General features: G+C 47.2%; 1 protein-coding gene and 1 long non-coding RNA gene across 4 annotated transcripts in view; one reads left to right on the top strand and one right to left on the bottom strand.

Annotated features, from left to right (window-relative positions):
* LOC119972251 (protein spire homolog 1-like) overlaps positions 1–25,919 on the bottom strand; it is a 265,885-nt gene that overhangs the window by 188,817 nt on the left and 51,149 nt on the right. The gene's annotated exons all lie outside the window — the stretch shown is intronic.
* On the top strand, positions 17,670–18,639 carry LOC119972253. Of its 2 annotated transcripts, none has more exons than XR_005462018.1 (2): positions 17,670–18,126; positions 18,381–18,639. It is a non-coding gene; the product is annotated as an uncharacterized LOC119972253 (long non-coding RNA). The 2 variants fall into 2 exon arrangements; XR_005462017.1 differs by having other exon boundaries at positions 17,680–17,791.

The following is a 25,919-nucleotide window of genomic DNA, read 5'->3' as shown; positions in this document are numbered from 1 at the left end:
ATGTCAGGTGTTAGTGCCATGTAATAAAATTATAAACCGGGTCACACCTCCTGGTAATCTTTGGAGTTTGGATTGAATGCAGAATTGCGTGGTCCAATAATGCATTGGTTATGACTCACTAACTGCAGACTGGCTCCTGTTATGCGTGGCTCACAAAACAACACTTTCTTCTCCTGAATGGATCGATAAATCTTTCCAAACACTAGGCTGTGCGACTAATTCCGATTGGTTTTGAAGAAATTCTTCCTCTGGCTGCAAACCAATTTTCTCAACGCGGAGTCATGTGCCACACAGCTGGTTTCCAATGTGCTTTAATATTCCTGTTCATCTGCTGAACGCGAGATATGTGAATCTAAGATGTAAGCTCGTGAGCATTCAGAACTGTTAATGAAGGGGCTGATTTATGTTGCTGTGTACGAGCACTGCTGTTCTGCCTCTTCACTGTCAGAAACCTAGACTTTGCAGCCATTCACTTTTCACATTAGCCTCAGCAAAGAATGTTCACATCTATGCAGCTTAATTAGGACAGTGCGACACGGATACCTAAAGTGGGAACAGTTATTTCTCCTGGCTGTGCGTCATTCTGGTCACTGAGTTCTCAACACAGTTCGAATTTTAGTGGAATTAAATAAGCAAGAATTGCATTTATGTGGTACATTTCGCAAACTCAGGATGTCCAAAAGCAATTCACAGCCAAAGTGTAGTCATTCTGTAATGGAAGGACGATGGCAGTCAATTTAGAGTCTTGGGTCATAGAGCTTTACAGCACAAAATGAGGCCCTTCAGCCCATCATGTCTACGTTGCCCATCAACCATCTATTTATTCTAATCCTATTTTCCGTATACTATGGCATTTCAAGTGCTCATCTAAATGCCTCTTTAAATGCCTCTACCACCCTTTCAGGCAGTGAGTTCCATAGTGCCACCACTCTCTGGGTGAAAATACTTTTCCTGAAATCCCCTCCAAATCTCCTGCCCTCACCTTAAATCTATGCCCCCTGGTTATTGACCCTTCCACTAAAGGTGAAAGGTTTCTTCTTGTCTACCCTTTCTATGTTCCTCATAATTTTGTACACCTCGATCAGATCCCCTCTCGGCCTTCTCTGCTCTAGGGAAAACGACCTCAGCCTATCCGGCCTTTCTTCATAGTTGAAACGCTCCAGCCCAGGCAACATCCTGGTGAATCTCCTCTGCACCCTCTCCAGTACAATCACATCCTTCCTATCGTGTGGCAAGCAGAACTGCAGACAGTACTCTAGCTGTGGCCTAACAAGTGTTTATTACAGCTCCATCATAACCTTTCTGTTCTTTTATTCTATGCCTCGACTAATAAAGGTAATTCACGCCCAGCAAACTCCCACAAAGAGCAACGAGATAAATACTTGGAAGTAGGTTGAGGGATAAATATTGGCCAACAATGCTATAAAACAGCAAGCCTCCCATAAGCATTACCGAGGAAGACTTGCCAGTACAGACAGACTCACTCTTGGGCGCGCACAGTCAGGCTGACTTAGTTAGACACATGAGATGAGTCAGTTCAAATAAGGCAAGAGGATATTAAAATGTAATTCAGTGACTGACACAGCTGCTCCCAAAGGATAAGTAAACATATGAAACATCCAGTTGCATTATCTTTAATGTGGGCTGGAACAGGACAGGGTAATTGTCCAGTTAAAATGAAGATTTCATTTCAGTGGCCTTTCAGAGATTATGGGCTGGATTCTCTGCCCCCCCCCCCCCCCCCCCGCGTGTGTTTCTTGGCGGCACGCCATACGCTGGCAACGGGTTTCTCTCCTCTTGCCACCTAGAATTTCCCATTGAAGCCACCACCCGGCGCCGAGAAACATGGCGGGAAGAGAGAATCCCAACACCCGGAGAATTCCGGCCTACATCGAGTGGAGATGCTGCTCCTTTTGGAGTCCGGCTGTGGCAGCCACGTCATAACGAAGGGCGATGCCTCATGACTTTGATCACAATCCTCCGGCTGCACAACACAACAACTGGACAGGAGACAGGAATACAACCTCAACCTGCAACTGAAATGATAATAAACCACTAGAGTGGCAACAACAACACACCTTTCATACATTATTTTATTGCAATCCCTCTTCCCTATCCACGTCATTCGGCTACATATTGAACAATTAAATCCCTCGCATCTGGAGACACAGATATATCGAGACACTAACTGAGGACAGAAACAGAGAGTGCTGGAAAGTTTCAGCAGGTTTAGCTGCATCAATGGAGAGGGAACTGGGTTTGGAACGTTGGGCGAAATCATCTGGCTGTTCATGCCAGCGGGATTTTCCAGGCCCGCCGTGGCGGTGGGGGAGGGGGTGAATTCAATGGGAAATCCCATTGACGGCGGCGAAGCCAGAACCGTTGCCAGCCAATGGCAGCTGGCCGAGAAACACGGCGCGGGGGAGGCCAGGGAATCTCGCCCGTTAACTCTGTTTCTCTCCACAGATGTTGCCAGATCTACTGCGTTTTTTCAGTACGCTCTGCTTTTATTTCAGATCTCCAGTATCTGCAGGACTTTACTTTTATATCAATATTTGGCAACCTGTTGTCATTCCTGTGGACTGAATCAATAACATCTCAACAATCGGGTCTTGTTCAAATTCTCAATGAACATTAATAAGTAGCCATCAGGCTCATATCATTGGTTAATAATTGTATGTTTGCAACTTTCATTGCATCTCTTATTGGCATTTACTTCTAGGGTTTATTATTTAAGACCAATGGGGAGTGTCCTAGCACAACCAAGCAATTACAGCAATGTTTCCAAGGTGCGTGAAAACAATTACACGAAGCAGCGATGAGGATGATAGCATGAATTCAGGTGACCATATAGACAGACTTGTGGAAGGGGCAGACAGCTGAACCGGAATGCTGAAAATGCTGCCCATCTGAGAGGAAGAATGAGGAGAGGCAATATAAATAATTTCTAAAGGGAGTCCGGGATCAGAAAGACCTGCGGGTTCACATATGTAAACCTTTAACGGTGGCCAGACAAGTTGATACTGTTGTTAAAAAAACCTATGGGTCTGGATTCTACACTCCTCATGTTGCCTATGGAAATGTGGCAGGCGTTGGCTGCTCACATAAATAGTTGAAATGAGGCACGAGGCCCAATTTCTAGGCAGATTCAGACCAGCGATTGCACGCGGTAAGTGATGAACCCAAAAATGGGGCATAATAAATTTTCATCCATTAGTTATGGCGAGTGGGCAGGTTCCCTGCCTCTGAGTTCAGAAGCTGTGGGTTCAAGTCCCATTCCAGAACTTGATGGCCAAGGAAGGAGCGTTCAGAACACGGCCAAGCAGGTTTGATTGTCAGCCTGTAAATTCTTCCTGATGGAAATCAGGAAGATGGTATGAGCGAGAGAGTTTCCCGATCAGCTGTACAGACGACAACGGCAAACTACTGCCGTTTGACAATCACAGGCCAATCCAATGGAAGTCCTTGGTCACCAAGACCCTCATATGGGATGGTACCTGAGGGGGTATGTGACTAAAGGAAGGAAGTGATTCCACTAGAAAGGATGCAGAGGAGATTCACCAGGATGCTGCCACGGCTGGAGCGTTTGAGCTATGAAGAGAAGCTGGTTAAGCTGGGGTTGTTTTCCTTTGAGTAGAGAAGGTTGAGGGGCACCTCAAGGTGCACAAAATTAGGAGGGGCATAGATAGGGTAGGTAGGAAGAAACTTTTAGTGGGAAGAAGCATTTAGACAAGCACTTGAGACCCATAGCATACAAAGCCATGGACCAAGGGCTGGAAAATGGAATGAAAAAGTTAGGTGTTTGATAGCTGCCACAAACATAATGAGCCAAAGGGCCTCTTTCTGCGTTGTACTCTATGATTCTGTGAGGGGGAGGAGGAGAATGTATTGCAATCTTTCGTTTGAGTTTCAGGTTAAAGTATGCTAATCATTCGACTTTTTATTCTCAAAATAATTCTTTTGTATTAATGTACTGCCTCACTGCCTCTCCCCCCCCCCCCCCCCCCCCCGGCCCCGCCAACTCCTCCCGCACCAAACAAATACTTTCTAAAAATAACTGTTGCATCAACTGTTGCCAGCCCATCATTTTAGTGGAATTATCTGATCAAAATTATGAACAGATCAGTTTGGAATGAAAAGTCAAGTCTTTGAAATGTTAATTGCATGCCAATTTTGGATTTTCAGAGATTGCGATCATAGCTACAACTATTTTGTTGGCAAGTCAAAAGTAATCAAAAGTTCACTAGAATGGTCAGAGGTCTGCTGTTCACACAGAATAGCAACAAGCCTACCTAATGTGAAACAATTGGTGTCATGTGTTACGGTCCCCTTTGGAGAGCCAGACAACTGATGTCACACATGCAAGTTTTTCTTGTTTTGTTGGAGCCCTGTTAATTGGTTTTGCACAGCATTTAGGGAGGCTCCACATAGCTAAAGTGCCAATGTTTCATTGCCAAAGGTGTAGCTCAAGCATTAGAGAATGACACCAATGTTTGGGATTTTTTTCATTTTCAAAAATAGTTTTGTTCTAGAGAAGCAGGTTGTTGATCATTTGCTGTGCATTTATTTATTTATTTATTGTGTCACTGTAGTTCTTTTAAATAAATCTGACCATCAGTATTAACCTGAATGATATAGCCTGATTAGTAAGCAAGGTAAAATTGCCATAGTCCCAGATGACCATAGGCTGCTTTCCCCTTTTGAGGTGATTTAACCGGAGGTTCACCACGCCTCAGGCGTGGGGCACAGTTGAGAAGGCGGGGCCTTCATGAATAACCTCAGCCGGGACAGGAATTGAACGCACGCTGCTGGCCCCGCTCTGCATCACAAACTAGCTGTCCAACCAACTGAGCTAAACCGGCCCAGGTGGCACTTCCAGACTGGCAGTGCCAGTATGTCTGGGTGGCATCTTGCCCACACCAGGGATCGGGCCCGGTGGTACTCTACCCCTATGAGGTGCGGTGGCAAGGACCCCCATTTTTGTTGAGTTGAGGCATTGGGAGGGGTCTGGTTGCTGTGGTGGGGGGTGGGTGTCTAGAGACCGAGGCGCCTTGGTGAGGCATTCCTCGCCGAGGCCCAGAAATGAAGCAGAGTCCCATTTAATAGCGGGGTCGTTCTCGGCGCTACCAGTGCCGGGAAACACTCGGCTAAACGCACCCGACACCCGACACTTATTGTCACAAGTAGGCTTCAAATGAAGTTACTGTGAAAAGCCCCTAGTTGCCACATTCCGGCTCCTGTTCGGGGAGGCTGGTACGGGAATTGAACCGTGCTGCTGGCCTGCCTTGGTCTGCTTTAAAAGCCAGCGATCTCTCTCAGTTCCCTTTAATGATTTTCTTCAAGTGCTTATCTAATGCTGTAACAAATGTTGCATCGACTTTCGCCACTGGTGGTGTTATATTCCATACTCTAAGATCCTTCTTCAATGCTTCTAGGTGTTAATCCTGACCAGTGATAATATTATGTCTTGACTCTAGCTTCTTGTACATTACTGGTCAGTACCCACGTGACGGTTCCTGAAGTACGACGATTGCGTAGCTGATGAGAAACCAAATATAAACAATTGTAGTTGTGAGCAATTCCTGGGCTCTAGTTTCACTGGGTCGTACACTGGTGATTACTAGATTCACTAGGAATTGAAGATGTGCGAAATGAACATCTGTTTGACAGCCTTAGCTCGTCCTTGGGGTTCTACATTCACATTACCGTCAGTTGCTAAGAAGCATAAACCTGTACAGGACAGAAGGGGACCATTCGGCCCACTGTACTCATGCTGGTTCTTTGAAAGAGTTATCTCATTTTCCCCTGCCCTCTCTCCCTGAAAATAGTTCACCATTTATCCTATTATCTTTTGAAAGTTATTGCTTCCACCACATTTTCAGGCAGCACATTCCAGATCACAACTCACTGAGTGAAAAAAAAATCTCCTGATCTTGCCTCTGGTTCTCATGCATGCTAAAAAGAGTTCTCGTAATAGATTAACTGACCGCTTTTTAATCTTTCAAATCCTTTGAACATTTTGATAGGATTTCTCCCAATATCACTGCTCCAGTGAGCACAGCTCCTCATTTGTCAAGTGACCCGTTGTAATTCTATTTCCTGTTATTATCCTATTTGGGGGTCGGTTTAGCTCAGTTGACTGGACAGCTGGCTCGTTATGCAGAGCGAGGTCAACAGCGCAGGTTCAATTCCCGTACCCACCGAGATTAAATCAGGTTGAACTAACTTCAAGGTCTGGAGTATCTTTTGGTTAAAGTTGCATCCAGTTGCAGCCTGTGTTATCCCAGAGTACATAACACAACAGAAGTCTCACCGAGACAATTAACAGACTGCCAAGTGTAAAATGCCGGCATATTCGTGGTCAGGCTCCCAGCCGCCTTTTCAGACTGCAGGGTGCAGGATCATCATGCTCATAAGTTTAAAGGCCACTTTTCATAACCATGATTCACAACAAATAATGTTAGTTACCAAATGATACAGAAAGAATGTTGTCATTTGACAAAACCTACAGCCCATTCTTCCCAATGATTTGCAGCACGGTAGCATAGTGGTTAGCACAGTTGCTTCATAGCTCCAGGGTCCCAGGTTCGATTCCTGGCTTGGGTCACTGTCTGTGCGGAGTCTGCACGTTCTCCCTGTGTTTGCGTGGGTTTCCTCCGGGTGCTCCGGTTTCCTCGTACAGTCCAAAGATGTGCGGGTTAGGTGGATTGGCCGTGCTAAATTGCCCTTAGTATCCAAAAAGGTTAAGTGGGGTTACTGGGATAGGGTTGAGGTGTGCTCTTGGCTAGGGTGCTCTTTCCAAGGGCAGGTGCAGAGTCAATGGGCCAAATGGCCTCCTTCAGCACTGAAATTCTATGATTTTATTAAGCATACACACTTGGTTTTGTCGCTCTGTAAGTATAGGACCAGTGTCTAACACTAGCAAAACACCTGGGGATGTTTTTCTTTTTAAACCAGGTTATTTAAATACAAGATGTTACATGTGTTCCTTTACTGTTCATTGTGAAATGCCCCCCTTCATCCTCCTTTCATGGGCATGACCCCCCTCAGGCCCTGACCCTCGGCAGTGCCACCCTGGCACCCAGGCATTGTCACCTGGCACTGCTCCTGCCAGCTTTGCAGTGCCACCTGGACATCTTGGCAGTGCCAGAGTAACAGTGCCAAAGTGCCACGGTCCCCACATTCCACGGGCGGGCCACCCTGCACTGTCCCCAAGAACCCAGGGGCCTCCAATGGCCTGGGAGGCCGGGGTCTCCATGGGGAAGCCGACAGATCCCGGGACGCCGGTAGATCCCGGGAAGCCGGTAGATCCTGGGAAAGCTCACCTACTTAAGCGAGCGTGGCGTGGCACGCCCATTATGGGCGCCATACTGATCTTGCAATATAGCTAGCTCTCACGAGGTGCACTGGCTGCCGGGACGTCCGCGGGAGACATCACCTGTCATCTACCGGCCGCGCCGCGCTCTCGGGCGAGCACAAAGCAGCTGGTAATTGCGCACAAAATGTTTCAACTATTCCCATTATTTTTATGTATTCAGTGTGGATATCTGTTAATATAGCAATCCTGAAGTCTGTTTGTTAACTTGGGGTCTCTTGGCCACAATCCAACTTCATAATCATTTTACAAATGCCTGATGTCGTTTGGGGCGTCTGCTGGTTCATGCTGAGGTTGTGCATATTAAACGGCTTCCATAGGGCTTGTGAGTGCTGTTCATAAGGTGGCTAATGGGTGAGCTGGGTAACAGGGTGGTTGTGAGGGGCATGAAAATAAGTGGGGGAGGATGAGGGGTGCAAGTGGATGAAGGGATGATAGGGTGAGGGCCAAGGGGGTGAGGGCCAAGTGGGTGAGGGCCAAGGGGGTGAGGGCCAAGGGGGTGAGGGCTAAGGGGGTGAGGGCCAAGGGGGTGAGGGCCAAGGGGGTGAGGGCCAAGGGGGTGAGGGCCAAGGGGGTGAGGGCCAAGGGGGTGAGGGCGAAGGGGTGAGGGCGAAGGGGAGAGGGCGAAGGGGATGAGGGACAAGGGGGTGAGGGACAAGGGGGTGAGGGCCAAGGGGGTGAGGGCCAAGGGGTGAGGGCGAAGGGGAGAGGGCGAAGAGGAAAGGGCGAAGGGGATGAGGGCGAAGGGGATGAGGGATGTTTAAAGTAGTTAGGAGGTTCAACTGTGAACTGATCAAAATCTTTGCACATCTGAAGCATCTCTTCTGCTGCCTGAGACTCACTGCAGCCTCTTCCCAAGGGACCCACTCTATTTGCAATGCCCGGCTGCCTTCGGAGAACAGCAACACATTTACAGAGCTCTGTTGCTCAAGTCCACAGCTCATTACCAAAGCTGCCAACAGTGCACAAGACAGCAAGGTAACAGTGGAAAAACATGGGAAAAAAAGAACATGCTTCAATGTTTTACGGTTCTAACCTTCCAAGCTGCTATCACTGAAACCTCTCCCCATCACGGGTGGGAAATGGTAAAAGAGACACAGGGGTTTACTTATTAGAAACCAAGAAAAACAGTTCAGGGCATTAAGCTGGGTTCCATAATTATACATTTTCGGATGGTGTTTGTATCATTCTTTGGCCCATTTTCTTTACATTACAATCCACTTTCTCACCGGTCCGATGAGTTGCTGCTGACACGATTGGGACAGAGGGTGTCTGTGCAGCGAGATCATGTGAACGTCTCACAGACTTAAGGGGAGTTTCATTCAACCAAAATGTTTGGGTGGGGTTGAACCAGAGTTCAATAAACAAGCCTTTGCTGCGTGTGAGCGGCAATAAGGTCCAGCAGCAACAGAACCATAGATAGAGTCACAGATGTTTACAGCATGGAAACAGGTCCTTCGGCCCAGCTTGTCCATGCCGCCCAGTTTCTATCACTAAGCTAGTCCCATTTGGCCCATACCCCTCTGTACCCACCCTGCCCTTGTAACTGTCTGTTTTTTTCTAAAAGGAAAACAATTGTACCCGCCTCTACCACTGCCTCTGGCAGCTCGTTCCAGATGGTCACCACCCTCGGCCTTTGGCCGCATCGGCCTGTCGACCGGAAATTCCCGCCCGAGCTCAACGGACCTTTACATGGTTCCACCACCAGTCCCAAACATGCCAGTCCTGAATGAGAGGGGATCTCATAGAAACATATAAAATCCTGATGGGACTGCATAGGCTAGATGCGGGAAGAATGTTCCTGATGTTGGGGACATCCAGAGCTAGGGGTTACAGTGTAAGGATAAGGGGCAAGCCATTCCGGGCTGAGATGACAAATAATGGGCGGGATTCTTCAGCCATGATATATCCATGATATTTCACATGTGTCTCTGGTGTAGCTGTGAAATGTGGCCCCCGGAACACTTACACACAAGTTCCTATCTAATTAGTTTCTAGCTCTTTGCAGATTGTAATGACCTCCAATTAGCATTATTGGTTGGCCAATTGGAGTATGAGCTCCCTCAATGATAGCTCATTGAGGGGGCCCATATAAGCACCTGTGTAGGCTTTGTGAGCCAGTCTTAAGTTGACTGGAATGCTAGCAGTACTGTTTGGAGCTGCTCTTGTATCTAGTTATTGGCAATAAATATTGGTGTGGTGATGGGACTCCTGCCTCCTGTGGATTATTACAGTGGCGACGAGGTAAACAAAGAACTTTGCAGAGACCAGCTGCCGCACTCGGAGGGTAAGCCTTGCTATTTCAAAAATGCTGTTTTTTGGGAGGTTAGATGCATTCGACCCGACTATTGAGAACTGGTTCCAGTATGTGGAGAGAATGTGTTACTTCTTCCGGGCCAATGATATAAGTACGGACGAAAGGAGACGGGTTATCCTGCTGTCGGCATGTGGACCCTCAGCTTTCGCCATTATACGTAGTCTAACTTATCCCGATGCACCGGACACGAATTCTTTCCAAGAATTAACGGAATTGATGAAAGAGCACTATGACCCAAAACCACCCCTCATTTTGCGTAGGTACAGATTCTACACAGTGAAGCGGGAAGACAGGGAGTCAGTCACGAATTTCCTGACCCGCCTGAGAAGGCTGGTGGAAAAATGTGAGTTCGGCCTGACGCTAAATGAAATGCTTCGGGACCGGTTAGTGTGTGGCATAAACGACCTCACAATACAGAAGTGCCTGTTGGTGGAAACGCAGCTAGACTGCAGGCAGGCGTTACAGCTTGCACTGTCCCTAGAAAAGGCAGCAAGTGGGGCACAGGAACTACAGGGCACGCCAATGGAGGTAGATACCTGTGAGAGGGACTACCACAATGGGTCCAGCTACCAGATAGCCGCTCTCAGGAAAAGCCTGAGGAATAGAGGGAAAAAGGAAAACCCCAGAACTGCCCCCAAGTCTGCTAGGACTAAATGGAGACAGAGGGAAGTACCGGCTGAGGCTCCCCCAACAGAGAAGGGATGTTTTTGGCACCAGACAAAGTGGGGTAACAGCGACAGAAACCCTAGAAGGAGGTGGCAAAAGAGGAATAGCAGGTGGGGATGCAGGGAAGTATACAACCTAGAAGCCCCACCCTCCTCCTAAGGGGAACAATTATATAATATTGTGATGAAGAAAGCAGAACCTATTAAAATTACCCCACGGGTGAACGGTCGGCTGACAATAATGGAAATAGACACTGGGGCAGCTGTATCCGTAATGGGAGTGGCAGCATTTAGAAAAATCAAAGATGGACTCCAGCCACTAACCCTAACAAAAACATCGATGAAAAACTTAAAACCTACACGGGGGAACCCCTGGAAGTTCTAGGCACGACTCATGTACCTATGGAATATGAGAAACAATTGCTCAGATTACCGTTGACGATAGTAGAGGGCTCCGGACCGAGCTTAATTGGACGGAAGTGGCTGAAAGACCTAAAATTAGTTTGGATGAAAATTTTCCAGAGTGGAAGCAGGCAGTTGAGTGGAGTACTCCAAAAATACCCGAAGGTCTGCAGATCTTTGGGTTATGGGGGGGAAACCCACGCAGACACGGGGAGAATATGCAAACTCCACACAGACAGTGACCCGGGGCTGGGATCGAATCCGGGTCCTCAGCGCCGTATGCAGCAGTGTCAACCACTGGTAACCACCATTAGTGTCTCCCCGACCTTAAACAAATATTTACAACATCCTACAACTGACAGCAGGCAAGTTCCCCGGGTATACTGACCAACATTCCTCAATCAACCACCAGTGCCTAAAAAGATTACTTCATCATTTATCTAATGCCCTCTTTGTGGAGCCTCCCAGCACACAAATCAACTTGTTACATTTGTCGACAAAAGCAGTTACTACAACTAAAAAGTAACCCTTTGGCCGTAAGGCATTCTTGGAGGTCCCAAGAACTTGCAGAAGTTCAGGTTCTTGGGCCACGTTTCTCTCCGTCTTTCTCCTGAATTAAATATAAGTGCTGCCCCCACTGGGAAAAGTGGTGTGGGTCCCATTGGCACTGGTAGCATTGCTGAGGTGTGATTCAAAGGCACCTCTTTTGGAGAGGGGCAAGCTTAGCGCTGGCCCCAAGAGGGGCAGGGTCCAAACCCACAGACAGATCTCGCTCCTCATGCCCCCCCCCCCCCCCCACCAAGAGAGCGACATCCCATTATGGGCTCACCAAATGCCCCCCTTCAGGCCTCCCTCAGTCCCTCACTTCAGACCCCACCCCTTGGCAGTGCCAGCCTGGTGCCATGGGCTTTAAGGGGGAAAATACCCTCTCTACACTTACCTCCAGGGTGCCAAGGGGGGTCCTTCAGGGGAAGTGGGAGTCGAGGGAGGGGTGGGCGGGGGGGGTGTTCAGGCCGAGCTGGAGGGGCTCAGGCCGGGGGTCTTTCCTGGGATGTGGGTCACGTGGCAGGTCTTCTCTCTGTCGCTTAGAAAGTCATTAAACTGTCTTTCAGCATGTCAAGTTATAGTTGAAGGTCTTCCCCCTGATTGTCAAGTTGTAGTTGAAGGTCTTCCCCCGATGTAGTGGAACCCTTTGGTGTCTTCCCCACATAGCGGGAGTCGGAGCATCCGGCCTCAAACTCGGGAATGATATTTAAACTAATGGAAATCAATTTTAATTAGGCTGTCGTCGGGCTCTGCTCCAATTCAACAGGCCATCGGGAGTCCGAGCAGCCCCGGAGAATCGCGGCCTTAGTCTATGATGGAAACTGAACCAGCGGTAAACTGTAGGTTACAACTTGAACAGAATTACGTAGGAGTAGCAGCACAGAACTATTGGCTCAGCTAGTCTACGGCAGTCTTTTTTTTTTTATAAATGTTTTTAATTCAGTTTTCATGTTTTATATTGAACAAATTACAAATTGTTAGAGAGAGAAAAAAAAAAGAACACGCAAAAATTAACATATATATTTACAGGTGAGCATCTTCGCAGCAACAACTGTGTCCTCCCCCCTTTTGCCAGCACACATATTTTACATTCCCCAACATGTTTATTGGCATTTACCCAGTTTGGTTCTGGGCCTTAGCCAGCCATCAAACCCCCGTAACGAGCCCGTAGCGCCCCCCCCCCCCCCCCCCCCCCCGTCTACGGCAGTCTTAATTCCCCACCCACCCCTCCTCCCACCCCACTTCATCTAACTCAGAACCTTCTATTATTTTCTCCCTCATGACCATATCTAGCTCCTGCTTAAACATACAAGAAAATAGGAGCAGGGGTCAGCCATACACCCCCTGGGGCCTACTCCGCTCTTCAATAAGATCATGGCTGATCTTCAACCCCGATTCCACATGCTTGCTCCTGTTTCTCATAACCCTTAACTCTCGTACAGCTTAAGGAACTGTTTTTCTCAGCCTTGAGTATATTAAACGAGCCAACCTCCACAGGTTTCTGAGATAGAGAATTCCAACGGTTAATGAGCCTCAGAGAAAAAATTCCTCCTCATAACCATTTCAAATGGGAAGCCCCTTATTCTGAAACCTTGGCACTTGATTGCAGATTCCCCCAGGCAGGGAAACATTCTCAAAGAACCTCCCCTGCCAAATCCTTTCATAATCTTATATGTGTCAATAAGATAGTTCTTTATCCTTCAAAGCTCCAGTGAGTATAGGCCCATCCTGCTGGACCTTTCCTCATAAAATAATACCTTCATCTCGGACACCAAACTAGTGAATCTTCTCCAAATTGCCTCCAGCGTGAGTATATTCCTCCTTAACGATGGAGACCAGACTATATGCAGTACTCAAGGTACAAGCTCACCAACTGCTGCAGCAAGTATGCTAATCCTCCCTACTACTCCATGAAGCTCCACTTTCTAACGCGTTATAATAATAATAATCTTTATTGTCACAACTAAGCTTACAATGAAGTTACTGTGAAAAGCCCCTAGTCGCCACATCCCGGTGCCTATTCGGGTACACAGAGGGAGAATTCAGAATGTTCAAATTGTCTAACAGCATGTCTTTCGGACTTGTGCGAGGAAATCGGAGGAAACCCACGCAGACACGGGGAGAAAATGCAGACTCCACACAGACAGTGACCCAAGCTGGGAATCAAACCTGGGACCCTGGCGCTGTGAAGCAACAGTGCTGCCCATTGTGCTAGTTTCATTTGTGAGAAATAAAGACTTAATGAGACTGTTGTAAATTACGAATTTGCCAAAAATATATCTGTTAAGAATATATTACGTTCGGCATTAGTTTTCAGGTCTGATTAAGTACCTGTTGATGGGTCCCTACAGGGACTAACAATGGATTAATCATTCATCTGGAGGTGCTCATAAATGCATAATAATGACCTAAAGTTTTCAATGTCCTACCCTGCATGTCTCCTGCTATAGATTCACGGGTGCTGCAATCTTAATTAAATTGATTTGAAAGGTACACCTATCTGTCGCTAATCAGAAATCTGTCATCGGTTCCCAAAAAAAGAAGCAAAGCTGACTTTCAAGGTCTGTGAGAGTAAAACAGGATCAGATGACTGGAGCTATTTATATGAAGGGCGTAGTGCATTCCCTTCATTCGATTAATTGGGAATTTCAGTTCAAAGCATTTTGGTTTACTCTCAGGAATGTGTGGCTGTCAGTTGGACTGGTTTCATTGAGCCCAGGCGAAGTTGTCACCCAGTTTAAAGTGCTCATCTACACTGCGCATCTGATCCACGGTAAAGTTTGAAGACATGTCAATTCCCCGGCTTTCTAGTGGTTCTACAAAATGTCAAGAGTTGCCAAGCAACAGGGAAGCATTCTCAAATTAAAATCAGCGAATGACGGTATACTTATCCAAAGAGAAATAATTTTCAGGGCTGCAGGGAAAGGACTGGCAGGTGGGACCAGGTAAGTTGCTCTGGCAGAGGGCCAGTACTGGCACAATGGGCTGTATGGCCTCCATCTTGCTGCAACCATTCTACGGCATAGCCATAGGAAGCTCTTTCCTAATAACATAATGGGCACATACACTAAAGGAGGAGAGGGGCTGGTTTAGCTCACTGGGCTAAATCACTGGCTTTTAAAGCAGGCCAGCAGCATGTTTTGATTCCCGGACAGGCGCCGGAATGTGGCGACTAGGGGCTTTTCACAGTAACTTCATTTGAAGCCTACTCGTGACAATAAGCAATTTTCATTTTGCCCATCGTGTCTGCTGGTTTTTAAAGAGCTATCCAATTAACCAACAGTTTCTCTTCTTCGAGGACTTAACCGACCCCCTTCTGAAAGTTATGACTGAATTTTTTTTGTCCGATTCTTTCAGATAACATGTTCCAGATTGCAACAACCTACTTTGCATCTGGTTATCTTTAATCTGTATCCTGTGATTTGTGACTGCTCCACACCACCAGCTGCAGCTGGTTGAACAACTTTTCCCCTATTTACTCCAGCAAAGCCCCTTGTGTCGTTGTTGTCAAAATAAAGTAATTTTCTTTCTTCTTTATTAGTTTGGCAAGACAAATAAATGTGCCTCTTGCTCACTGAACCAAAAAAAATCATCAAAGCATTGCAAGAAATGCCACAGACACTCAGCTGGGCATTAATGTTCAATATAAGGGGCTGGTTTAGCTCACCAGGCTAAATCGCTGGCTTTTAAAGCAGACCAAGCTAGCCAGCAGCACGGTTCGATTCCCGTACCAGCCTCCCCGGACAGGCGCCGGAATGTGGCGACTAGGGGCTTTTCACAGTAACTTCACTGAAGCCTACTCGTGACAATAAGCGATTTTCATTTCATTAATGTTCAATATAAATCCACTCCAATGAAACGTACGGGAATGTGGTCACTATTTAAAATGCGAAACTGTTGTTCACTTTTGAAGACTGATGTAAGATTTATATTTTTTTGTGATTATGTTTTCTGTAAGGTTAAAGAAAACTGTGTATGTGAGAGACCAGGGTTATTAAACAGGGTGCAGGTTACTAGAGACAGGTTGTCTGTAAGGGCTGAGATGAAAGGGTAAAGATGTTAGGGTGATGCATTTGTAATGAGGGATTATGGTGGGTTTGAGCTACAGGTAAATAGGTTAGATCTGAAATTTACATTGTGAGGCACATGGGGCGCGATTCTCCCAAAACGGGAGAAATCGTAAAGCGCGCCCCTTCCCGACCGGGGACCGATTCTGGTCCCCGATCGGGGCTAGCAGCCCGACGCCGTAGGCTCCGGCAAGACGGGCTTAACGAAAATCGTTAAGCCCGCTTGCCGGAGTTAGCGCCGGCTGACGCGTCATATGACGTCAGCCGCGCATGCGCAGTTTGGAAGACTCCAACCCGCGCATGCGCGGGTGACGTCATCGCGTTTTTACGCGAAACCCGCGCATGCGCGGGCCGGGTTGCCCCTCAGCCGCCCCGCGAATGGATACTGCGGGGCGGCGGAAGGACAAGTAGTGCGCGGGCATCGGGCCCGCTGCCCGCGATTGGTGCCCACCGATCGCGTGCCCATGGCACCCTTGGCACGGCCGTGGTACTGCCGTGCCAATCGGTGCCATGGTTATTAATAGCGAGTTAGTCACGCCGTTTTTACGAACGGCAAGACCAGGTGTGTTTGCCGTTCGTAAAAACGGCGTAAAGGGCTGGGACTTCGGCCCATCTAACAGCTGAGAATCGCTGCCGGCTATAAAAAAACGGCGGCAGCGATTCGGGTCGGGACTTCGGCGGGGGGAGGGGAGAATAGCGGGAGGGCGGCAAAAATGTCGGGAAGGCCCTCCCGCTATTCTCCCACCCGTCGTGGTGGCGGAGAATTTCGCCCATGGTTTTTCAGGTGTCCAATTTCAAAGGAAGTTTAGAAGTGACTAGGAACATTTACATCTCACAACAGTTCCATGAGTAAAAAGGGGAAGGTATATCAGACTTTATTGACAAGAGGCAAAATAGAAAACATGAAAGATTTGGGGCGCGATTCATCAGCCTCACTGCCCCCAACTTGATGTAAGGGCAAAGCTATTGAATCTCGTGAGAGGCCTTGCGCGAGATTTACAACGTTCAAAACATCTCAAGATGAGACAGCACGGAGCACTGTGGTTAGCACAGTTGCTTCACAGCTCCCAAGGTCCCACTTTGATTCCGGCTTGGGTCACTGTCTGTGCGGAGTCTGCACGTTCTCCCAGTGTCTGCGGGATTTTCTCTGGGTGCTCCGGTTTCCTCCCACAGTCCAAAGATGTGCATGTTAGGTAGATTGGCCATGCTAAATTGTCCTTCGTGTCCAAAAAAGGTTAGGTGGGGTTACTAGGAAACTGGGATAGGGTGGAGGCATGGGCTTAAGTAAGTTGCTCGTTTCAAGGGCCGGTGCAAACTCGATGGGCCGAATGGCCTCCTTCGGCACTGTAAATTCTATGATTCTATGAACCTGTGATTCGTTGGGTGCGATCCAGCTCTGCATATTTAAATGAGCAATTAGGCTCATTCAAGTACCCGGGAAGTCAGATTTACTCAGGGCCCGGGATTCAATGGCTGGGAATTCATCTGGGGGATTTCGCCAGGGAGCTGTTTAGTACTGGTCCACACAAATTTGGACTAATCGTAAAAGCACCTGGGGAGTGGGTGGGGAGTTCGCCCATGCCATTGGACCCCTGGCTGGTCGGGGACAGGACGGGGTAGCACCCTGGCACTATCTCTGGAACCTGCACACCTTGGCACCACCACACTGGCAATGCCAGGGTGCCAGACTGGCAGTGCCTGGTTACCCAGATGGCAGAGGTCATGCCCTAGGGGCTCTTGCCAATTGGAGGGGGGGGGGGGGGGTGGGTTCGAGGACCCCGGAAGAGGGGAGTTGGGTGAAGTGGGTAAGTCCAAAGCTCGCAGTGCGCCCCGGGGTTGGGTGGGGGTTGAAAGGTCAGGGCTGGATTCTCTGCAGCCCTGCGCTGAAATCGCATTCAGCGCAGCGACGTAGAATCCATTTTTATACGGGGATCATGCCTGGCGCCGCTCCAGAGATTCTCCGGACTCTGGAGAATCGCTCGTGCGCGCATTAGTAGCGCGGCTGGGGGGGGGGGGGGGGGGGGGCAAGAGGCCCCCGCAGCAATTCTTCAGGAAAAAGTAGCCGAGTTCCCGACAGCGTAGTTCCAACCATGTATTGCCTTTCGGGAACATCTGGTGGCGGCTGCGGACTCAGTTCCCAGCTGCCCTGGTGGGGGGCGGGGAGATCGAGTATTCGGGGAGGGAGGGGGGGGGGGGGCTCATGGGCAGCCGGGGTGGCGATCGGGCAGCTCAGCACGGCGGGCGCGCACCATCTCGGGGTGGCCTACATTTCCAAAGGTGGTCCGAGTCCACCATGGCGTACGGCACAGTCGCTGCAGGCCGCTGCCGTGCGCATGCGCGAACGCCGACCAGATGTGCGGGGGCCGTTTCCGGAGTCAGATCTGTGAGAAGCTCCCCGGGTCCTGCCAGTCCCCTGCAGGTAGGAAAGTCGAGAGTAAAACGCCAGTGTTTTTAGGCTGCCATGGGGACATAGCCCCATTTTTGTAGAATCCTATCCCAGGGCTGCCTTTAAAAGTGGTGCCCAATCCACAAGTAGTCTTCCTGCACTGGTGAACTGAGTGATGGGATGCGTTTCCTGGTGATTGACATTGGGAACATTACTGTAAGAAATTAACTTTTTTCATCAGGCTCTTATGCCAGAATCATTACCCAAAACCTGAAAATCCATCCACAGCGGCGTGATGTCAGCATGGCGTGATTCACGACTGGTCCCCAAAGGCATGCACCTGGCGAGCAGACCCCAGGGGAGTTCAGGTAAGTGCAGTGCTCAGTGGGTAACTGACCCATGCTTGGGCACTGCCCAGGTACCATCGGGCACTGTCCGGCCACCCCAAAAGTGTTTTACAGCCAAACTAAGAATGGTAAGACAGAAAACCAACTTTTACACAGCAAGATCCCACAAAGGGTAATATGTTAATGACCAAATAAATCTTTTCTGTGTGACATTGATTGAGGGATAGACATTGGCCAGGACACTGGACTAACTCCCCTGTTTTCCTTTGAAATAGTGCTATTGGATCTTTGACACCCAGGGTCTCGGTTTCACATCTCATCTGAAAGGCAGCACCTCCAACAGTGCAGCCCTCCCTCCGTACTACACTGGGAGCTTGAGGCAATATTTGTGTGCTCAATTCTATGGACTGGGCATGAATACATCAACTGGTGACGCAGAGGCAACAGAACTACCAACTGAACCCCAACTGTAGACACAACTTCTAAGATGTCCACCAATGTTTCATTAAACTTCTGTCTGCTTTAAGCGGCTAACATGTTGCACTGTGTTGGCCATCAAGACAGACGTGTGGCCCCGCATCTGAAAGGAATTGTCACTTGTATGTGGCCTGTTCATTCCCTATGCTGCACATTCCCGTTACTGTATGGCCATGCTCCTACACAGCTTCGAGGGGACATTAGCACTCGCACAAATTATCCTCCATTTAAATTAACTAGTTGGTAAACAAATAGATTTGGATTTCTACAAGCATTTGTTCTGATCACCTGATTCTCGGGGCTGGTTTAGCACACTTGGCTAAATCGCTGGCTTTTAAAGCAGACCAAGGCAGGCCAGCAGTTCGGTTCAATTCCCGTACCAGCCTCCCCGAACAGGCCCCGGAATGTGGCGACTAGGGGCTTTTCACAGTAACTTCATTGAAGCCTACTCGTGACAATAAGCGATTTTCATTTTCATTCTCCCGATTCACTGAGCCAACACGATCGTGTGAGACTTGATCCATGCCAAGGAAATAATTCCCCGTGGAGTTGGAAAGAGATTTCCCAAGTATCTCCTAAAATTAGACATGAAGAGGTGGAATTTCCTGAGGAGGGAGGTAATTAGGAAGTCACACACGGCTGCAGGCATTCAGGACCATGATCACCACCTTCTCTAGGGCAATTAGGGATGGGCAACAAATGCTGGCTTTTTCAGAAATGCCCGTATCCCATGAAACAATTTTCAAAAAAACCTTATGTTTGTGCGGCGAACTTACTGATGCCTGTCAACACCCAGAATTCCTGCCAATCTGATTAATGTATGCCAAAGAGTTAAAAAGAAAATGGCATCAAACGTGGTGAATGATCAGGAAAAAAAACAAATGTTTTATATCCCTGTTGTAAGTATGATAAGTAAAGTTTTAAGTCATTTGACTATGATTCATACACGTTGGCATGACATGTTTAAGAATGTGCAAAGGGCAAGTTTTCCATTTTTAATTGAACTTGTACCAAAGCCATAAAAATGAATTCAAAGCAGAAAAATACTGGGCTTAAACTTTCTAACTCATGGATCTTCTGGCCCCGCCACTTTCAACGGGGTTTCCCATTGTTTGCATGCTAGACCGCCAGGGGCAGGGGCCCACCATGGGCGGGACCCCGTGAACTCGCCAACGGGAATGGCTGGAAAATCCTACCCAGTGTAATGGCAGATCAATGGCCTGGGAGTGAAGCTATTCCAATGCTCTGAGATGCATTCGGACGCATGGATCAATCAGACAGGTGTAAAGGTACACGGAATTGTGGGCGCAAAATAATAACACGCACAAAGCACTGCGTCCAAGTTTCCTTGATCTTTAATGTCCCAATCACAGATGTCTCTGAGCACAAATACGGAGGAATGACACAAGATGCTTTATTAGATTTTTATTTCCCCTCCAGGAGCAAACATTGCGAGTTGTTGAAAAGGGAAAGTAATCAGGGGTTGCCATTTAGTGAGTAGGGTTGGCATTTTTGTGTCTGACAGGATTTTCCCACGTTTTAAAAATACCCGTTCAAGCCTTCCCTCCGTTATAAGGTCAGAAATTGAGATGCTTGTCGATGATCACACAGTGTTTATTCTCCTTCGTGATTCCTCCGATACTGAAGCAGTCTGTGTACTTGTGCAGGGAGACCTGGACAACATTCTGGTGCAGGCTGACAAGTAACATACATGCTACACAAGTGGCAGGCAGGGACACCTCTAACACAAGAGAATCTAACCATCTACCTTGACATTCAGTTACACTTCCATCGCTAAATTCCCCACTATCAACATCCTGGGGGTTTCCATTGACTAGAAACTGAATTGGTGCGACCATATAAATAAAATGGATTCAAAGAGGCTTGGAATTCTGCAGAGAGTAACTCACTCTTGCCTCCCCAAAACCAGTCCACTATCCACAAGGTTAAGTCAGGAGTGTGATGGAATACTCTCTACTTGCTTGGATGAATGCAGCTCCAACAACAAGCTCAACACTATCCAGGACAAAGCTGCCCATTTGATTGACACTAATTCCACCACCTTCAACATCAGCTTCCTCCACCACTGATGCACATTTGCAGCAGCCTGTACCATCTACAAGATACACTGGATCTACAAGATACACTGGAGCAACTCACCAAGGATCCGTCAACAGTACATTCCAAACCCATGACCTCTACCGCCTAGAAGGACAAGTACTGCAGATGCATGGGAACATCACCACCTGCAAGTTCCCCTCCAAGCCACTCACCATTCTGACTTGGAAATATCTAATCATTCCTTTAGTGTCACTGTGTCAAAATCCCAGATCTCCCTCCCTAACAGCGCACTGGGTGCATCCGTATCACAAGGTTCATGAAGGCAGCTCATCACACCGTGGAGGCACGGAAGCACTGTTGCTTCACAGCTCCAGAGTCCCAGGTTCGGTACCCGGCTTGGGTCACTGTCTGTGCGGAGTCTGCACGTTCTCCCCATGTCTGCGTGGGTTTCCTCCGGTTACTCCAATTTCCTCCCACAGTCCGAAGATGTGCAGGTTAGGTGGACTGGCCATGCTAAATTGCCCTTGGTGTCCAAAAAAGGTTGGGTGGGGTTATTGGGTTACGGGGATAGGGTGAAGCTATGGGCTTAAGTAGGGTGCACTTTCCAAGGGCCGGTGCAGATTCAATGGGTTGAATGGCGTCCTTCTGCACTGTAAATTCTATGATTGTCAAGGGCAATTAGGGATGGGCAATAAATCCTGACCTAGCCAATAACACCCACTTCTTCTGAAAGAATAAAAATATACGTTGCTAAAACCTAGGAAATAAAGTAAATCCCAATATTAAGATTTGATTAGAAAGAAGAGCCATTGTTAGAAACCATTAGATCCAAATTTAGCATCAGGCAATAAAGCTCAGGGTCCACCTGATCAGCATTAAAATCACTGTGACCGAACATAATGGGCCCCCGAGCAGAATGCCTCAAGAAATGGTGTTGCTTTTCTCTCAAAAAGAAAATGTTATTTTAATCCATGCTTCAGCTTCCAGCTGACTTCATACAGTCCAACATTTCAGAGCCAGTGTTGTACAGTGCAGGAAAAACTGTGGCATTTACAAACTTAAAACAAATTGGTAAATCCCCCTCACCAAAAAGAAAGAATTCTGCAATAAAAAGACCTCCAATTTTATAATAATTTCAATAATGCTGCAGCCAATGAGGTGAGCAGGACCAGCTGCAGAACTCAACGATCTTAAAGCCATTGCCTCATTCACAGACTCTGAGGTATTGAATTCTTCAAGCAAATGACAAGGAGGATCGATGTGGGTAGTGTAGTGGATGTTGTATAAATTTTAGTCAGACATTTGACAAGGTCGCACAAACTGGGACTGGTCAAAAGAGTAAACACCCATGGGATGCAGGGTAATGAGGCGAATAGGATCCAAAATTGGCTTAGTAACAGGAAACAAAGGATAATTGTTGATGGCTGCCCATGCATTGGAGGCAGTTCAGAGGAGGTTCACTAGGCCGATTCCAGAGGTGAGGCATTTGTCGTCTGAGGAGAGATTGAGCAATTTAGGCCTATGCTCTCTAGAATTTAGAAGACTGAGGGGAGATCAAATTGAGGTATACAAGATGATAAACGGTAGAGATATACTAGATATGGAATGGATGCTTCTTCTTGTGGGGGTTCCAGAACGAGAGGTCATAGGCTCAGGATAAGGGAGCGAAAACTTAAAACAGGGATACGGCAAAGCTATTTCTCCCAAAGGGTTGTGAATCTGTGGAATTCACCACCCCAGAGTGCGGTGGATGCTGGGACAGTGAGTAAATTTAAGGAGGAGTTAGACAGATTTTTAATTGGTAATGGGCTGAAGGGTTATGGAGAACAGGCAGGATGGTAAGGGTTAGGTCAGGAAGATATTAGCCCTGATCGTGTTGAACGGTGGAGCAGACTCGAGAGGTTAAATTGCCTACTCCTGCTCCTAGTTCTGATATTCTAAGAAAGAACGATTCTGTCTGATTTCACCATCTAGCTCTTGGTCTGTAGCCCTGTAGGTAGCAGCACAAATCTGGTGCTCTTGATTAATAAGGTGATTTCTTGATTAATATGGAGATCAGGAATAATGGGGAGAAGGCAGGATAATGGGAGCGAGGAATATATCAGCCATAATCAAATGGCAGAGAAGACTCGATAGGCCAAATGGCCTAATTCTGCTCCTATATCTTATGGCCTTGTGATCTTGCGAATGGAAAGCTATTTCAAGTGATGTTCCACAGGATTCAGTGTTGTGGTCATTGTCGTTTATTTTGTATATTAACGAGTTGGACATGGGGTTGGGGGGGGGGGGCATGATTGGGAAATTTGCAGACGACACAAAAATTGGCCATGTAGTGGATAGTGTAGAAGAAAGCCGTCAGCTCAAAATAGTTGGGTTTGTGGAGAGGGCAGGAAAGTGGCAGACGGAGTTCAACTCTGAAAAATGTGAGGTAATGCATTTCGGGAGGTCAAACAATAAATGGGAATATACTACGAGGGGTAGATGAAGTGAGAGATCTTGGTGTACAAGTGCACAGGTCTCTAAAGGTAGATACAGTTGTAAAGATGTCATATGGCATGCTCTCCTTCAGTATCGAATACAAATGTAGGGATATAATGATGGAACTGTATAAGACACTGGTGAGGCCACAAATGGAGTACTATGCTCAGTTCTGGTCACCACTTTACAGGAAGGATGTAATTTCTCTGGAGAGGGTGCAGAGAGGATTTACTAGAATGTTGCCAAGGATGGAGAATTGTAGCTACGAGGAAGGATTGGGGTGTTGTCCTGGGAACAGAGAAGGCTGAGGGGTGACATGATTGAGGTGTACAAAATTGTGAGGGGTAGTGATAGAGTAGACAGGAGGAACCTGTTACCATTGGCAGAGAGTTCAAAAACCAGGGTTCATAAATTTAAGCTAAGTGGCAGAAGGATTAACGGCGACATGAGGAAAATCTTTTTACACAGAGGGCGGTGGGTGTCTGGAATTCGTTGCCAGAGTTGCTGGTGGAGGCAGAGATCCTGAACTATTTTTAAAAGTACCTGGATCTACACCTTAAGTTCTGTAAACTGCAGGGCTGTGGGCAGGAAAATGGGATTAGAGGGGGCACCTGGATGTCTTTGGATCGGCACGGACAAGATGGGCTGAATGGCCCCCTTCTGTGCTGTAGGAACTTCCCAGCATCCCCTGCAACAAAGAAATGGTCCTAGTGGCTGCCCATCCCCCTCTTCCTGCCTTGAATCCCAGTTACAGGCAATTAGACCGTTACCCATTTTCTCCAGCCTAAGGTAGAGATGTTTAAAAGTCCGCTAACCTAACTCCTTATTCTACTGTAGTAAGATTTTACTCTTAACTTGGCCTACTACCCATCATGCCTTTCTGTTCATTTCCTCAATGCTGGCAGAATTGTCAGAGATCTTGGCCATGGCAAGATCAAATGGATTTCACTTTATCCATTCAATCTCTAATTGAGATGTTGATTCTAAGGCTGGGTTTTAAAAAAAGGCCCGAATTTCCACGTGCACTAAAGCAGGAAATTAGCAGCGACCTCCATACAGAACTAACAATTTATATAACTTCAATTGTAATGGCCAGGGAATAAAGGCAAACCTGAACTCCCTTGCTTTCTCTCCGTAAGCAGAGTGTTTTAATTTTTTTTAAAGGCCGTAGTGTAATTCTACAAGCTCTCGGTTTAAGGGGTCAGCATTTGAAGTGAGTGGTAGCAAACTCTCTTTAGAGTTAAACCAGAAGTATTGTTCATTCATACATTCAAAGCCAGCGAATGGTCGCAATTCCATACAGACACACACACACACAACAGAAGATAGGAAAGAGGAGCTTTTACAACTACGACAAACTTATCGGTGATTATTGCCGCATGTCCGGTGTTATTGCCTAGCAGGGTGAACCAGAAAGTCGAGGCGGGCAGTGAAAACTGTCCCCTGCCGAACTGTTTGAACATTTACTTTTTATTTCACATTGTCAGCATCTGCATTTTATTTTTGTGATGTTTATTTTAAAGCCATCTCTCTTCAGAGAATTCCGACCCACCTCACTAAAAAAATATTATCTGCTCATGATCACACTGTTTGTGGGAGCTTGCTGCATGCTTATTGTCACGAGTAGGCTTCAATGAAGTTACTGTGAAAAGCCCCTATTCCGTTGCCTGTTTGGGAAGGCGGGAATCGAACCGTGCTGCTGGCCTGCTTGGTCTGCTTTAAAAGCCAGTGATTTAGCCCAGTGTGCTAAACCAGCCCCTAATTTCATTCCACAATTCCCCCGAATAGATTCCACATTCCCCTAGATTACAACAGGGACCACATCTCAAAAGTGTTCTGGTGGCTGTAAAGCATTTGGGAGATGATTGAAGGTGCTGAATAAATGCAAAAAACAAGGAAAGTTAATGTTGTTGCATACAAACTCTGCTATTCCACCTTCTCATAACCCCAAACCTATACTTGAGGGTCATTACGTTTTTTATTTTAACCTCAGCATGTCTATACTTAATTATGACTATACCTGGTACCTGAAAAATAAACTTGCATTTATATAGCACCTTTTGAGACACTTCAAAGTGCTCATCAGCCAATGAACTATGTTTTGAACTGAGTCCACAGCCAGCTTCAGGCTGCATTCCCTGCAAAGACGTACGCCTTTGTGAAATTCGGTAAATCTTGCCTCCGCTGAATTCCAGCAATGGAAAAAATAATAATGTGATCTGCCAATCTCAACAGCCAATTAATATTCAGGAAAGCAACTCCCCTCCACACCATACTCATTTTTCCAAAGTATTTCAGGCTTGTTCATTAAATGGTGTCAGGTACATTTTCTAACCAGGGTGCTACTCCCATATAAAAGCTTGATGCATTCGGACTAAACACCTCTGAACTTGTTTTTAAACCACAGGCATTTATCTGTATCACACACTAAATTGAGGCTTAATTCTGTAGGTTATGTTGTTTGAAGGAGATGTTCAGTTTGGAATACAGGCAAGATTCTGCAACACAAACCCAGTGAATTAGTGGACAGAAAATCCAAATGCATGAGGGACAATTTTCCCATTCCCTACTCCAAGACTGACTGCAAAGCACTTGAAGCGCTTGCTATCTGCAACAGCTTAAAATCAATTCCATTTCCAGATTCAGTTCATCAACTGAGGCCAGATGAACATCTCCAGGGGTTACCTATCCTCCAGGATTGCCTGAGGCTCTGAGAATTAAAGACTCATGTCCAGGACACTCCTGAGAACACAGTTGGCAAGAAGGGCAGCACGGTGGCGCAGTGGTTAGCATTTCTG

Source organism: Scyliorhinus canicula, chromosome 10 (assembly GCF_902713615.1).
Source record: "Scyliorhinus canicula chromosome 10, sScyCan1.1, whole genome shotgun sequence".
NCBI lineage: Eukaryota > Metazoa > Chordata > Chondrichthyes > Carcharhiniformes > Scyliorhinidae > Scyliorhinus > Scyliorhinus canicula.
Note: the sequence above shows the minus strand (reverse complement) of the source record. Positions and strands in the feature narration are given on the sequence as shown.